The following is a 17,032-nucleotide window of genomic DNA, read 5'->3' as shown; positions in this document are numbered from 1 at the left end:
TTAAGTTTCCACCACAAGATAATTAAAAATTAAAGCAAATTATAGCTAAATAAACGGAAGAAAATAAGTAATAAAAGTCAAATAAAAAGCAAAAACAGAAAAATAGAAAAAAAATCAATGAAACAAAAATTTAGTTTTCTGACTAGATCTCTAAAATTGAAAAGCCCTAATCATAGTAAGAAACAAAGAGAGAAGATCCAAATTACTAATATTGGCAATGAAATAACAATTACAATTGATCCCATGAACGTTAAAAAGAAAATAAAAAAACATGATTAATAACTCCATGTCCAATATTTGATAATTTAATTGAAATAGAGCAATTCCTCAAAAGACACTACCAAAGCTCTCAAAAGAAGAAATCTATAATATAAATAGGTATTTATCTACTAAAGTAATTGAATCAATAATTAATAACTTTCCAGAATAGAGAGAATCAGGCACAGATGTTTCCTCTGATGAATTCTACAAATTATTTCAGAAGGAAATAATATCAATTTATTACAATCTGTTCCAGAAAATATGAGCAGAGGAACATTTCCTCACCAATTCTATAAGGCCACTATTACTGTAATACCAAATAAAACAAAACATTACAAGAAAGGAAAACTATAGACCAATACCTCATATAAATTTAGATTCAAAATTTGTTGACAAAAAGTAAACAAACTGAATCCTAAAATATATAAAAATAATTATAGGCTGGGTTGCAGGTACTGAACTGGGCTCTGGGATGTGGAAATGAATCATGCTTTCCAAAGCACTAAGACTCATTTAGAGTCGGTTATATAGAAATCACCAACATCATGAGAGACCACAGCATCTTTCTCAGATCTTCATCATGAAAATCTGTGTCTTGACCTGATGCCCATGAACATGTGGATGCCTTTAAGACTGCAGTCCAAACGTATTCTCTCTCTCATGCTGTTCCACACTCAGCCTCAAGCAATTCATTGTATTTGTTGTTGAAGCTTTCCTGCAAGTTTGTGTCTGCAGAAGCCACTAGTTTTGAAACAAAGACAGTCTACCAAACCCACCTTATACCACAATCAAACCCCCAAGGATATCAAAGAAGATTAAAGCAAAAAACCCATCCAAATGAAACCAACTTCAAAGACTAAAGGAACATCGGCCTACACCAGATGAGAAAGAACAAGTGCAAAAATCTGGCAACTCGAAAAGTCAGACTGTCTCCATACCTCCAAAGGACCAAAATAGTTCCCAAGTGATACTTAACCAGGTCAAAATAACTAAAATGACAGACATAGGATTCAGAATATGGATAGGAATAAAATTCATCAAAGTTCAGAAGAAAGTCTAAAACCAATCCAAAGAATTTAAGGAAGGTAATAAAACAATAAAAGTACTGAAAGACAAAATGGCCATTTGAGGAAAGATCCAAATTGATCTGATAGAGTCGAAAAACTCATTCAAAAATTTTATAATAAATAGGCAAGTATTCACATCAGAATAGACCAAACTGACAAAATAACCTCAGAGTTCAAAGATGAGTTTTTTGAATAAAATCACTGACAAAAATAAGAAAAGACAATAAAAAAGAATGAACAAAACCTCTGAGAAATATAAGATTATGTAAAGAGACCAAATCTACAACCCACTGGCATCCCTGAAAGAGAGAGAGAGAAAGCAAGCAACGTGGGAAACACATTTGAGGACATCATCCTTGAAAATTTCTCCCGTCTTATTAGACAGGACAACATTCAAATTCAGAAAAAGCAGACAACTCCTGCAAGATACCATGGCAGATGATTATTCGACACGTAGTCATCAGATTCTCCAAAATCAAAATGAAAAAAAAAAAATGTTAAAGGCAGCTAAAGAGAAGAGGCAGGTCACCTATGAAGGGAACCCCATCAGGCTAATCGTGTATCAACAAGCCAGAAGAGACTGGGGACCTGATATTCAGCATTCTCAAAGAAAAGAAATCCAAACACGAATTTCATATCCAGCCAAACTAAGTTTCATAAGCAAAGGATAAATAATATTATTTTTAGACAAGCAAATGCTAAGGGAATTCATTACCACCAGACATGCTTTACACAAAGTCTTTAAGGAAGTGATAAATATGGAAAGCTGAGACCAATACTGGCCACCACAAAAACACAGTAATGTACATAGACATTGGCACTAGAAAGCACTACACAATCGAGTCTGGATAATAATAAGCTAACAACATGGTGACAGGACAAAATCTGCACATATCAATATTAACCTTGAATATATATGGGCTAAGTGCCCCCAATTAAAAGGCACATTGACAAGAGTGGCAAGTTTGATAAACAAGCAAAATCCAACTGTATGATGTCTTAAGGAGACCTATCTTACAAGTAATGACATCCATAGGTTCAAAGTAAAGGGATACAGAAAAACCTACCAACCAAGTATAAAACAGAAAAAAAGAGGTTATTAGTCTAATTTCAGACAAAACAGACTTTAAGCCACCAAAAATGAAAAGAAACAAAGAAGGGCAGTGAATAATGGTAATGGGTTCAATTCAACAAGAAGACCTAACTCTCCTAAATATATATGCACACAAGAGAGAAGCACCTGTATTCATAACAAAACCCATAAAAAGTTATTAATGACATATTAAGAGTCTTATATAACCACACAATAAAAGTAGGAGAGTTTAACACCCCACTGATGGCCTTAGACACATTACCAAGGCAGAAAACTACAAAGATATTTGAGACCTGAACTTAACACCAAACCAAGTGGATATAACTGGCATCTACAGAATTCTCCATCCAAAAACAATAGAACATACATTCCTCTTATCTGCACATGGTACATACTCTAAAATTAACCACACAATTGGCCACAAAATTATACTCAGCAAATTAAAAAAGACAATGGAACCATATCAATCACACTCTCAGACCACAGCACTATAAAAATGAAAATCAGTAACAAGAAGATTGCTCAAAGTCATATAAGGACATGGAAATTCAACAACCTGATCCCAAATGACTTTGAGGTAAACAATGAAATTAACACAGAAATCAAGAAGTTTTTTATAACTAATGAAAACAAAGATACAGCATACCAGAATCTCTAGGACACAGCTGAAGAAATGCTAAGAGGAAAGCTAATAGTACTAAAAACGTAGATAAAAAGGTTAGAACGATCTCAATAAGCTAACACTAAATCTAGAGGAACTATAGAAACAAGAGCAAACCAACCCCAAAGCTAACAGAAGAAAAGAAATAACCAAAATCAGAATGGAACTGAATAAAAAAGATACGTGAAAAAATACAAAATATTAATGAATACATGAGTTGGTTCCTTGAAAGTATAAATAAAATTGATGGACCACTAGCTAAACTAATAATAAAACAAAAAGAGAGAAGATCCAAAAAAACACAATCAGAAATGAAAAAGGGAACTTTATAACCAGCCTATTAGAAATACAATAAAACCTCAGAAATCACTGTGAACACCTCTCTGCACACAAAATAGAAAACCTGCAAGGAATGGATAAATTCCTGAAAACATTCAACCTCCCAGGATTGCACAAGAAAAAAATTAAATACCTGAACTGACAAATAATGAGTTCCGTAATTGAATCAGTATTAAAAAAAAAAAAAAATACCAGCCAGAAAAAGCCAAGGACCAGCTTGATTCACAGCTGAATCCTACTAGACATACAAAGACAAGTTGGTACCATTCCTACTGAAACTATTCCAAAATGTTGAGGAGGAGGGACTCCTCCCTAACTCATTCCATGATACCAAAACCTGGTAGAGACTCAACAAAAAATAAAACTTTAGGCCAATATCCTTGATGAAGATTGATGCAAAATTCCTCAAAAAATGCTAGTAAACCCAATTCATCAGTGTATCAAAAAGCTAATCCACAACAATCAAGTAGGCTTTTTTTCCCTAGGATGCAAACTGAATACTTATAAACCACAGTTGGAAATGTAAGTTAGTTTAGCCATTGGGAAAAGCTGTTTGTTTACTTCTCAAAGAACTTAAAATAGTAATACCATTTGACCCAGTAATCCCATTATTTGGCATACCAAAGGAATGCAAATTATTCTATTATAGAGACACACACATGCCTATGTTCATCACAGCACTGTTCTCAATAGCAAAAACGTAGAATCAACCTAAATGCCCATAAACAGTAGACTGGATAATGAAAATGTGGTACTATACACCATAGAATACTATGTAGCCATAAAAAAACAAAATGAAATCATGTCCTTTGCAGCAACATGGATGGTGCTGGATATAATTATCCTAAGCAAATTAGTGCAGAAAGAGAATTACCACATGTTCCCACTTACAAGTGGAGCTAAATGTTGAGTACACATGGACACAAAGATACTGGAGCCTATTTAAGTGTGGAGGGTGAGAGGAGGATGAGAATTGAAAAACTACCTATTAGGTACTATGCTTATTACCTGGGTGATGAAATAATCTGTACATTAAACACCCGTGACATGCAACTTACCTATGTAACAAACCTGCACAAGTATGCCTGAACCTAAAAGTTAAGATAAAATATGTAAATATATAAAAATTGCATATTATACATCACAATCAGGTGGGATTTCTTCAAAATAAACAAAGCTTATTCAACAGTTTAAAATGTTGTCTGCCACATCAATTGGTTAAAAAGTCATATAATCATATCAATAATAAACAGAGCATGTAACAAAATGTACCACTCATTCTCTGTAAAAACTCTCAGCAATCTGGGAATAGAGGAAAGTTTCCTCAACTTGATAAAAAGTGTGTACACAAAATATTAGAGCAAACACCAGTCTTAATAATGAGAATGTAGAAGCTCTTCCTCTAAGTTTGAGAACAAGGCAATGATATCACCTTTCACTATTCCAATACAAAATTGTACTGGAACTCACAGCTAATGTAATTAATCAAGAAAAGAAAAGAAACAAAAAGAAAGAAGAGAAGAGAAGAGAAACGAAAAGAAAATAAAAGAAAAGAGAAAAGAAAAGAAGAGAAAAGAAAAGAAATACGGATTGAGAGGAAAAAAGTAAAGCTGCTTTTGTTCACATAAGAGATTGTTTTCTCTGTAGAAATCTCAAATAATAAACAAAGATATCCCCAAAGTACTAAGCAATTATAGTAAATTTGCAAAAAAAAAAGTTAATATACAAAAGTCACTCATGTGCCATTGTATCAGCAATGAACAATTATAACTTGAAATAAAAAGCATGCCAAAATTTACATTATCACTAAGAATAAAATAAAATGCTTAGGTATAAGCCTAACAATATCTGTGTAAGATCTATGTGAGCTAAACTACAATACTCTGATGAAGGAAATTATAGATCTAAATAAATGGAAAGAGATTTTATGTTCATAAAGATTCAATATTGGTAAGATGTCAATTTTTCCAACTTGATCTATATGTCACTGAATGGCACTCAAAATCATAGATCAATAAATTGATTCTGAAATATATATGCTCAAGGAAAAGACCCAAATAGGCAGCACAGTGTTGAAGAAGAAGAAAGTAGGAGTACCTGACTTCAAGCCTCACTATAAAGCTGGGGTAGTCAACATTATCTTTTATCGGTGAAAGAACAGAAAAACGGATCAATGGAACAGAATAGAGAGTTCAGAAGGAGATACATGCAGGTATAGTCAACCGATACTTGCTAAAGAAGAAAAGACAATTCAATGGAGTAAGGATGGTCTATTTTAACAAATAAATGATGCTGGCACAACTAGACATCCAGAAGCCAAAAAAGAAAAAGCCACCCCACAAAAAACAAAAACAAAAGCAAAAACCACAATGTAGACATGAACCTTATACTTTTTACAAAAATTTTCTCAATTTGAATCACAAAACTATCACACTCCTAAAGATAACACAGGAGAAAACCTAGGTGACCTTGGGTTTGGCAGTGAGCTTTTAGATACAATATATTAAAGGAAAAGTTAATGAGTTGGACTTCATTAAATTTAAAACTCCTGCTCTACAGGAGACAATGGTAAGTGAATAAAGAAACAAGGCACAGACTATGATAAAATAACTACAAAACACATACCTAGTAAAGGACTGTTTTCCAAAATACACAAGAAATTCTTACCACAACAATAAGAAAGCCAACAACCCAACTTAAGAAACAGGCCAAAGCTCACAAAAGATGGCTCACCAAAGAAGACATACAGATGGTAAATAACCATATAAAAGGAGCACAACACCGTAGGTCATTATGAAATTTCAAATTAAAACAACGAGATACCGCTACACACCTGTTAAAATGGCCAAAATCTGGAATACTGCAAGCAGCGAATGCTGGTGAGGATGTGGAACAATAGAAACTTTCATTTGTTGTTGTGGAAATGCAAAATGATTAGAGCCTCTTTGGAACACAGCTCGGCAATTCCTTACAGAGTTAAACATAGGCTTACCATATGATTCAGCAATCACACTCCTAGGTATTTACCCAAATGAGTTGAAAACTTATGTTCTCACAAAAACCCACACACAAATATTTTTAGCAAGCTTATTCATAATTTCCACAATTGCAAGCAACCAAGATGTCTTTCAATAGGTGAATGAATAAATAAGCTGAGTTACATTCATATAATTAAGTAGAATTCAGGGACAAAAACGTCATAAAAGTACAAGATTAAATATATATCGCTAAGTGAAAGAATCCTTTCTGAAAAGGCTACATATTTTTCGATATAAAGTGTATAACATTCTAGGATAGATACAACTATAGAGACAGTAAAAATATCAGTGGCGACCAACAGTTCAGGGACAGTGAGGTGGAGAGGAATGAATACATAGAACGCAGAGCATTTTTGGGGTGGTGAAGCTATTCTTAATGATATTATAATGGGCAATACATCATATTATCCATTTTTTAAAACCCATAGAACTGTATATCATAACGTGCACCCTAATATAAACTATTTTTCTTTAAAAAATAATTTATCAGACTCAATACATACATCAATTGTATAAGTGTACCACACAAATATATGATATTTATAATACGGCAAAATATATATGTGGGAGAATGAGTATACAGTAACTCTCTATACTTTCTGTAAAACTAAAAATGCTCTAGAAACAAAGTCTATTGAAAATAAATCTTTAGCAAAATGAATATGCAAGCACTGAATAGATTAAGATATTCATAATACATATATCTGACAAAGAAGCTGTATTCAGATTGTATTAAAAACTCTTACAAATAAATACTAAGAAAACAAATTACACAATAAACAATGGGAAAAAGTATTGAATAGGCATTTCATGAAACAATACACAGATGGCTAATGATTTAGTGAATACTCAGTATCACTATCAAGGAAATGAAAACTAAAATTACAGTGAGATAATACTACACAACTATTAGAATATCTAAAATAAAAAGGATTGACAATACCAAATATTAGCAAATATGTGGGGCAGTCTGAACATCACTAGAATTATAAAAATTATTTTTAAAAAACCATCAGAATTTAGTTTGGCATTTTTTTTATTATACTTTAAGTTCTAGGGTACATGTGCACAACGTGCAGGTTTGTTACATATGCATATATGTGCCATGTTGGTGTGCTGCACCCATTAACTCGTCATTTACAATAGGTATATCTCCTAATGCTACCCCTCCCCCCTCCCCCCTCCCCCCACCCCACGACAGGCCCTGGTGTGTGTTCCTCTTCTTATGTCCAAGTGTTCTCATTGTTCAATTCCCACCTATGAGTGAGAACATGTGGTTTTTGATTTCTGTTCTTGTGATAGTTTGCTGAGAATGATGGTTTCCAGCTTCATCCATGTCCCTATAAAGGACATGAACTCATCCTTTTTTTGTGGCTGCATAGTATTCCATGGTGTATATGTGCCACATTTTCTTAATCCAGTCTATCATTGAAGGACATTCTAATAGAAATGAATAATTGCACTAATGCTATTAACTGGCAATTATATTTTTTATATTTTCCAAGATATAGAAATTTATGTCTATAAAAACATGTTATACCCAAATATTCAACTTCTGGTTTATTCATAATAACCAGGAAATGAAAACAACCAAAATGTCTATAAACAGGAAAATAAGTTAAAATATTATAATTTATTTACACAGTGGAATAATATTCCACAATCAAAAGGAACAAATTACAGATACAAGCAACAATGTAGATCAACCTAAAAAACTGTTTTAGGCAAGAGAAACCAAACATAAAATATGATATACTTTTTGATCTCATTTAAATCAAGCTCTAGAAGAGCAAAAGATTATAGGGAAAGAAATAACAACAGTGACTAATGGGTTTGGTAGTGGAGAATAGGAAAGGTTTGTCTTAGGAGTTGCAAAAGGAATATTTCTTGGGTGGTGAAAATATAGTCATTAGTTGCATAACAACATTTTGGTCAACAGTGGACCACATATACAGCAGTGGTCCCAGAGGATTATAATGGAGCTGAAAAATTCCTGTCTTGTAGTGATGTCTTGATAATTCTGTCCTTGTGTAGGCCTAGGCTAATGTGTGTGCTTGTGTCATAGCTTTAACAAAATGTTTAAAAAATAAAATGAAATAAAATAATTTTAAAATGGAGAAAGCTTATAAAATAAGGATATAAAAAACAAAATGTGTAACTGTAAAATGTATCTGTGTACTAAGCTATGTGCTATTACAGAAGAATCAAAAAGTATAAAACAGTTTAAAAGTTTGCAAAGTAAAAAGTTGCAGTCAGCTAAAGTTAATTCATTATTGAAGAAAGAAAAATATTTGTATAAATTTAGTATAACCTTGGTGTACGGTTTTTATAAGGTCTATAGTAGCAGACAATAACGTCCTAGGCCTTCACATTCACTCACCACTCACTCACTGACTGCCCAGGGCAACTTCCAGTCCTGAAAGCTCTATGCATGGTAAGTGCCCTATACAGGTGTACTATTTTTTAAACTTTTATGCCATATTTTGGCTGAACCTTTTCTCTATTTAGATATGTTTAGATACACAAAGACTAGTGTGTTACAATTGCGTACAGTATTCAGGAGAGTGACATGCTGTACAGATTTGTAGCCTAGATGCAGTAGGCTATACTATATCACCTAGGTGTGCAGTAGGCTATACCATTTAGGTTTATGCAAGTATGCTTTATGATGTTGCATAACAATGAAATCGCCTTATGACACATTTCTCAGAATGTAACTCTATCATTAATCAAGGCATAACTGTATTCCACATCTTTACAGGGGTGCGAGGTATTTTTTTTAATATATGTATTTCAGATATGCTTTCACTACTGAGTAGGCATGGTGCTCTCGTAACCTAGTTATACAGTTGATGTTAAATTAAGCACCTCGCCCATACTAATTTGCACTACAATTGTTATATATAATATATATAACCTAAACACATTAAAATTATATTGTTTTATCTTCTAACTATTAGTGCTAGGTGATACTGTCATTAAAATAGAAAGAGGTGAAAAAAGTAATTTTCCTACACTACTATTCAAAAAATCAGCTGTTAAACCGTTATAAAAGGGAACATGCTAAGCAAGTCTCTCTCATTCAGACTAAATGTCAGATGACTAAGATGAAGAAATGTGTTATTTGAATCATAAAATTTTAAAAAGATGTATTGTAACTTAAGTAAACAGCTTTTAATTCATTTTATATGACACATTAGTGAATGAAAAAGACTAATGACAATGATCACATTAGCTTTTTGATTAAATGGTTATCTGAAACTTTCCTTAACATTTTTAAAACATAGCCTCATCTATCATCCCTGCATTTTTTTTTCATTTTTTGCTTAAAATTTGTCTTTAAAATTAGATTAACTGTAAACTTCAGTTCCTCCTAGACCTATTCAAATTATAAAAACTATCAACTGTTAAGTGTCAGGTGTCAAAATACTCACAATTAGCATAAAAGAGTTTTAACTACCCCCAATCTCCCAAATTTCATATTGAAAGCAATGGTGATATTTTCTATCTTCTGTTTTTTGATGGATGTATAAATTTCAAGACCTCCATCATGATTTCCAGGCAAGGCATATAAACACTTACGGCAATTCCATTTCCTAGATTTGGCAGGTTGTTGAAAGAAATTTGTTGAGAAATCTCAATTTAGATATAACCACACCACTGTTCTAAGAACTCTATAGTATTTATGACTTATCGATGCTCTTCTCACTACCTGAATTTTTCCTCCATGCCATCCAATCCATTCTTTGACTCAATGTACATTCTCCTTCCACAAATCGCTTTGGGTAATACTGTATCTTTCTTTCCTCTGTCTTCTTGTTTCACTTACTTAGTATCTAACATATATTACTTTTCGAATACTGCCTTACATTTTGGTTAATTCTTACACGTTTTTAGGGGCATTTGCTTATTAAATCTCTGGTGATTGCATTGTAGACTTGTGCACACAAAACTCCCGCCATTGCTATTGTGAAGTAAGTGCCACTATGCTTCATTACTTGAAACATTCCTTTAATTCAGCCTTAATGCCTTTTTTGTTTTTACTTTCCCTACTTAAACCACTTTTAAAGTAAAACACATAAAAAGAACAAAAATGCCTTTATTCACAAAAATTACAGAAGTTCAAATAACCACAGGAAGAAATGAAAGTCTTAAATGTTAAAATTTAATTTTCTTATATCCTTGACCTAAAGGCCTATCCCTGTTCTCCAAATGTGAAAGCATTTTACAAAATTAATTTATACTAAGCACTAGAGGTCATTTTCAAGAAGCACTAGAGAATTAGTACCAAATAAGTTATATGAACTTCAGTGATTGCCAAGAAGGAAAGTCAATTTTCAGCACTAATATCTAGGAATTTAATCTGATCACTCCTATAATTAGGAGTAATATTGCTTGAAGGCAAGTAACTTAATCTACACAAGAAGAAGGGAAAATTAAACCCCTGTAATTTACTTATCAATAAACTACATGAATGCCGTACCTTGTATTTTTCCTTGTGGTTACAGTTAAATCATGAAAACATGTCAGGTGTATTTCAGATACACATCCCCCTCTAAACTGAGTGGGGAAAAGTGTGTGTAGGTGGGGTTTTGGGACTTGCTGAATGGGCCACTGTTGTGTGAGTTCTTTAATTGATCCATATGCACAGACTATAGACAGATAACATTAAGGGAAGAAACAATGCAGCTGGAATAAGAAAATTTACTTACCAACAGGTGATGTGTAGAAAATTCTTTCACTCTTCTGAGCTTTTATTTCCTTTTCTGTGAAGTAGGAACATCCATACCTTTTTCACAGAATTGTTGTGATAAGGGTCTCACTGTAGATGGTTGGTGTGTTTTGGCTGCTGCCTACCACCTTCAAAATTGAGAAATAAGTTAGAGGAATTTTCAACTTTTGGTATTTTTTACCTTTTTGGCTGGCTTTAAATTTCCAGAGGCCAGCATGATGGGAAACTGAGACCTGTATCTGGCTCTATTGCTCTTAACTGTTCATTTGAGGAATCAAGTCATTATTCTTTAAGCTTCCCTACTATTTGACCCTAAATAAATAATTCCCAGTTCAATTCCTCCAGCAGGAACAGAAATTCAGACATTTATATGAAGAGAACAGAGAGTCAGGATTCAAACCTCTACTCTACCCGCTTATTATCTAGTGACCATAAGATCTTTCTCTGTCTCAGTTTCATGATGTATGATAATACTATCTACTTTGCTGGATTGCTGTGAAGCTTCAAGATATAATGATATATATTCAAAGCAATCAGAGGGAACAGGCGCAGTGTCTCACGCCTGTAATCCCAGCACTTTGGGAGGCCGATGGGGGTGGATCACCTGAGGTCAGGAGTTCGAGACCAGCCAGGCCAACATGGTGAAACCCTGTCTTTACTAAAAATGTAAAAATTAGCCGGATGTGGTGGCACACGCCTGATAATCACAGTTACTGGAGGCTGAGGCAGGAGAATCACTTGAACCAGGAGGTGGAGTTTGCAGTGAGCCAAGATTACTCCTCTGCACTCCCATCTGGGTGACAGAGTAAGACTCCATCTCAAAAAAAAAAAAAAAAAAGAAAGCAATCAGAGGAAGGCCAGGAAGATTGGTCACCACTATATTACTTTTCTTAGGCATTGGTACACTCTCTGAAGCTGGTGCCTCTCATCATATCCTCTTTCTAGTTCATCAGTGGCTCTTTGCATAAAATAACATGAGGAAAAACAAGTGATTCATAATAGATATTAAATAAATGTATGTTATTTTATTTTTTATTTGCATATATATACATACAACTGCCTAAGCTTGAAATTCTTACACAATTTAAGGACAAAATCAGATGTTTGGGACATAAATTAATGAGAAATATATTGTAATATTTTACTTGATCTAAATGTGCTATAACTTTGTGGATAGGCATCTTGGGTTTTTAGTTTCGTCTTTACACAAAAGTTAAAACGTGCAATTAGCATTGGCATGTTACAAAATTCAAATCATATTTTCCAAGTAAAATATTTTATTTATCTATCACATTAAACTCATTTTATTGGAAGATGCAGTTGTTAAAATGAATGTGAAACAGGAATGAGGTTACTCCCTGGGCTCTCACTCTTGCTTTCTTTATCTCTATTGGCTTAATTTTTTTTTTTTTCTGGTAATAGTTATTTGCAGGCCTGCAATTATCTGCTTCCAATCTTACTGCTATTCTGTACGTAATCCTCTAAACTCTCAATATACCTACCCATAAAAATCCATGGGCAATTTCATAAAGAGGGAAAAAAAATAAAGTTTCCAAAAACATTAGGGGATATTCACATTTAACATGATTCAGATCACGGTTAAATTCTTTTGAATTAAGAGATATATAGATGTTATATATAATGATATATAGATGTTATATATATATATTCCCAAATAAACAGTATTTAGTTAGTTAGTTATTTTTGAGATAAGTTCTCACTCTATTGCCCAGACTGAGTGCAGTAGTGTGATCATTGCTCAATGTAAACTCGAACTCTAAGATTCAAGTGGTCTTTCCATCTTAGCCCCCCATGTAGCTGTGACTACAGGAAAATGCCACTGCACTCAGCTGACTTTTAATATTTTTTGTAGAGACAAGTTCTCCCTATATTGCCCAGGTTTGTCTTGAACTCCTGGACTCAAGCGTTTCTCCAGCTTAACTCCCTAAGTGTTGGGATTATAGATGTGAGCCACCATGCCTGCCTCAACTTCATTTTTATAGTCACAATCAATTTATGATTATGTCTGTGTTAGTCTGTTCTCATGCTCTTGATAAAGGCATACCCAAGACTGGGTAATTTATAAAGAAAAAGAGGTTTAATGAACTCACAGTTCCACATGGCTGGGGACGCCTCACATCATGACGAAAAGGGGAAAGGCGTGTTTTACGTGGCAGCAGGCAAGAGAGAATGAGAGCCAAGTGAAAGAGGAAATTCAGTGTAAAACCATCAGATCTCCTGAGACTTATTCACTTATTCACTTATCCATGAGAACAGTACGGGGAAAACTGCCACCATGATTCAATTACCTCCCACCAGTCCCTCGCACAACATGTGGGAATTATAAGAGCTACGATTCAAGGTGAGATTTGTGTGGGAACACAGCCAAACCATATCAATATCTAACCACTATTTTAGGATATGATGAGCTACCCCAAAACTTAAGAGACTAAGTAGCAACCATTTACTTAGTTCATAGTAAGTAAACTCAGCAGCTCTTCAGATCTGGACTGCCTTAGCTGATTGTTGTAGTCAGTTGGTGGCATGACTGGGGCACAGTTGTCTGGAATGTCCTCACACTACTGGTGATTCACAGCCTGGTTGGTTTTAGAGCCTCCAGTGAATTAGACCTGTTTCGGTTTCATGTGGTTTTACCCTCCAGTAGGCTAGCTGAAGCTTCTTTGTATGTTAGTAGAGGATTTCCAGAAGTGACAGACTCTTAAAGTGAAAGTGGTTTTCAAACCTATTTGCACCATGCTTGCCACTATCACCTTGGCCTGAGCATGTTAAACACCAGCCCAGGTCCAAGTGGGTGGAGAAAGACTCCACTTTTTGATGGGAAGAGGCAAAGTATTGTGCCCAGTGTCACAATCTCCATAGTCTCTATCTATACACATATATACTCACATAGAAATATATATATGTATTTCATATATCACATACACATATCAAACTCGTCTCACATATGAATATGTATATGTGTGTATGTATATGCATATATATTTTTAAATACACATGACCTTTGATTAAAATATTTATAAACACCTTTCCAAAGCAACAAAAAATCAGTTCATATCTTTGTAGATGCATCTGAACTCTATTAGAAGTATACATAAACAGAGAGAACTAAATCAAGGCATGGCATGCTACCACATAATATCAGCAAGTCAAAGCACTCTATTTTTCTTTGGTGAAATGTAAGCGAAATGTAAACTGTATGGTAGTGTTTTCTGTTTGTTTACATAATAAATGATCACCAACGTAATGTATTGTTAGCCTGCAAGTCTGCTATCTGTATATAGAACCCTGTGTTACACACTAAAACTTGAACCCCCAAAAGTTTTAAGATTAAATAATTTAAAATCCAGTTGAGGTGAATCTGCAGATACATATCTGCAATTTGCCTAAGCAAATTCAAAATAAGTTCATTCAATTATTGGCACAGGACTTTCAAAGAAGAAAAGGACAAAAATTTAGAGAGGAATTCGAGGAAGAAAACATCTGGGAGAACTATTTTGTGTGATGAGTTTCTCACAGTCAAAGAATACAAAGATTAGGGATCATGGCAGAAGGGAGGCAGGACTACATTGCAGCTCCAACTCAGACAGACACAGCAGTGTGTGGAGTCTCGCATCACGAATTTTTGCTCCAAAACAACGGTTGGAATAAATCAGGAAACCCAAGAGGACCCACAGACCCTCCAAAGGAAGCAGATTGATCCTGCAGGACCCGGAAGACACCCCAAATACTGTGAGTGCCCAAACTGTGGAAGTAAGAAAGGGAGATTATCTGCCCTGTAACACACACCCTCACTGGGAAAAATGAAGGTCTAGATTACAGGAGAAGATTCTCACTTACTGGGAGCTGAGTCAATTGAGAGAGCGGAGTGAAATATAGGGATAGAAGAAGAAACAGGAAGAGCTCTGTGAGCTCTCTGGGTCCCCTAGCAAACTATTTCTACCTGGCCTCACAGGGGTCCTTCGGGAGGGTGAACAGAGGCACTGAGGAAAGGCCACAGGGAGAAGGAAATGTCTCGATGAATTTTGTAACAGTTTGAAGTCTCCTGGCCAGAACTCAGGTAAGGGTGTGAATCTGATACACAGACTCCACAGGCTGGGGAAGGAAAGTCATACTTGCTTTCTCAGCTGAAAGGTGGGTAGCCTGGGGCAAGTTCTCAGTCCTGCTTGCCCACTGCCTGGAAACAGACTCAGTGCTATTGGTGGGGAGGGCATGGTGGGAGTGAGACTGGCTTTTCAAATTCCATGGGAGCTAGGTGAAGCCTGTGACTGCCAACTTTCCCCCACTTTCCTTACCGCCTGGATGACACAGTAGAGACAGCTATAATTCTTCTAGGCATATAACACCTTTCACCTGGGAACCTCATCCCCATCCCCCAGAACACTGCAGCAAGACCCACCCAAGGAGAGTGTGAGCTCAGACACACCTAGCCCTGCCCCCACCCAGTGGTCCTTCCCTACCCACATGGTAACTGAAGACAAGGGGCATAAACTCACCAAGCCTAAGAATAATCGGCATTCCTGAAGAAGAAGAGAAATCTAAAAGTTTGGAAAACATATTGTGAGGAATAATCGAGGAAAACTTCCCCAGCCTTGCTACAGACATAGACACAGAAATACAAGAAGCACAAAGAACACCTGGGAAATTCATTGCAAAAAGATCATTGCCTAGGCACATTGTCATCATGTTATCTAAAGTTAAGATGAAGGAAAGACTCTTAAAAGCTGTGAGACAAAAGCATCAGGTCACCTATAAAGGAAAACCTATCAGATTACCAGCAGATTTCTCAGCAGACACCATACAAGCTAGAAGGGATTGGGACCCTATCTTCAGCCTCCTCAAACAAAACAAGTATCAGTCAAGAATTTTGTATCAAGCAAAACTAGACTTCATATATGAAGGAAAGATACAGTCTTTTTTGAACAAACAAATGCTGAGAGAATTTGCCACTGCCAAGCCACCACTACAAGTACTACTAAAAGGAGCTCTAAATCTTGAAACAAATTCTGGAAACACATAGAAACAGAACCTCTTTAAAGCATAAATCTCATAGAACCCATAAAACAAAAATACAATTTAAAAAACACAAACAAAAAACCAAGACCCCAAGGTATACAGTAACAAAGAGCACAATGAATGGTATGGTACCCCACAGCTCAATACTAACATTGAATGGCCTAAATATTAAAAGATACAGAACTGCAGAATGGATAAGAACTCACCAACCATCGACTGTCTTCAAGAGACCCACCTAAGACATAAGGACTCACATAAACTTAAGGTGAAAGGGTGGAAAAAGACATTTCATGCAAATCGACACCAAAAGTGGGCAGGAGTAGCTATTCTTATATCAGACAAAACAAACTTTAAAGTAACAGCAGTTAAACAACAAAAAGAGATATTAAATAATAATAAAAGGCCTTCACAGTGCTAAACATATATGCATCTAACACTGGAGTTCCCAAATTTATAAAATAATTATTGATAGACCTAAGAAATGAGATACACAGCAACATAGTAACAGTGGGAGATTTCAGTACTCCACTGACAGCATTAGGCAGGTCATCAAGACAGAAAGTCAACAAAAAAACAGGGGAAAAAAGTGGGAATGGGGTGAGTGGAGTGAGAGATAAAAGACTACAAATAGTGGACAGTGTACACTGCTTGGGTGATGGGTGCACCAAAATCTCACAAATCACCACTAAAGAACTTACCCATGTAACCAAACACTACCTGTTCCTCAATAACCTATGGCAAAAAAACATTATTTTTAAAATTCTAAGAAAATATTGTACCAAGCAACTATAATCTGAAGCATGAAGC

The sequence above is a fragment of the Macaca nemestrina genome, chromosome 14 (genome assembly GCF_043159975.1).
Source record: "Macaca nemestrina isolate mMacNem1 chromosome 14, mMacNem.hap1, whole genome shotgun sequence".
Lineage (NCBI taxonomy): Eukaryota > Metazoa > Chordata > Mammalia > Primates > Cercopithecidae > Macaca > Macaca nemestrina.
This window is presented reverse-complemented; position numbering follows the sequence as displayed.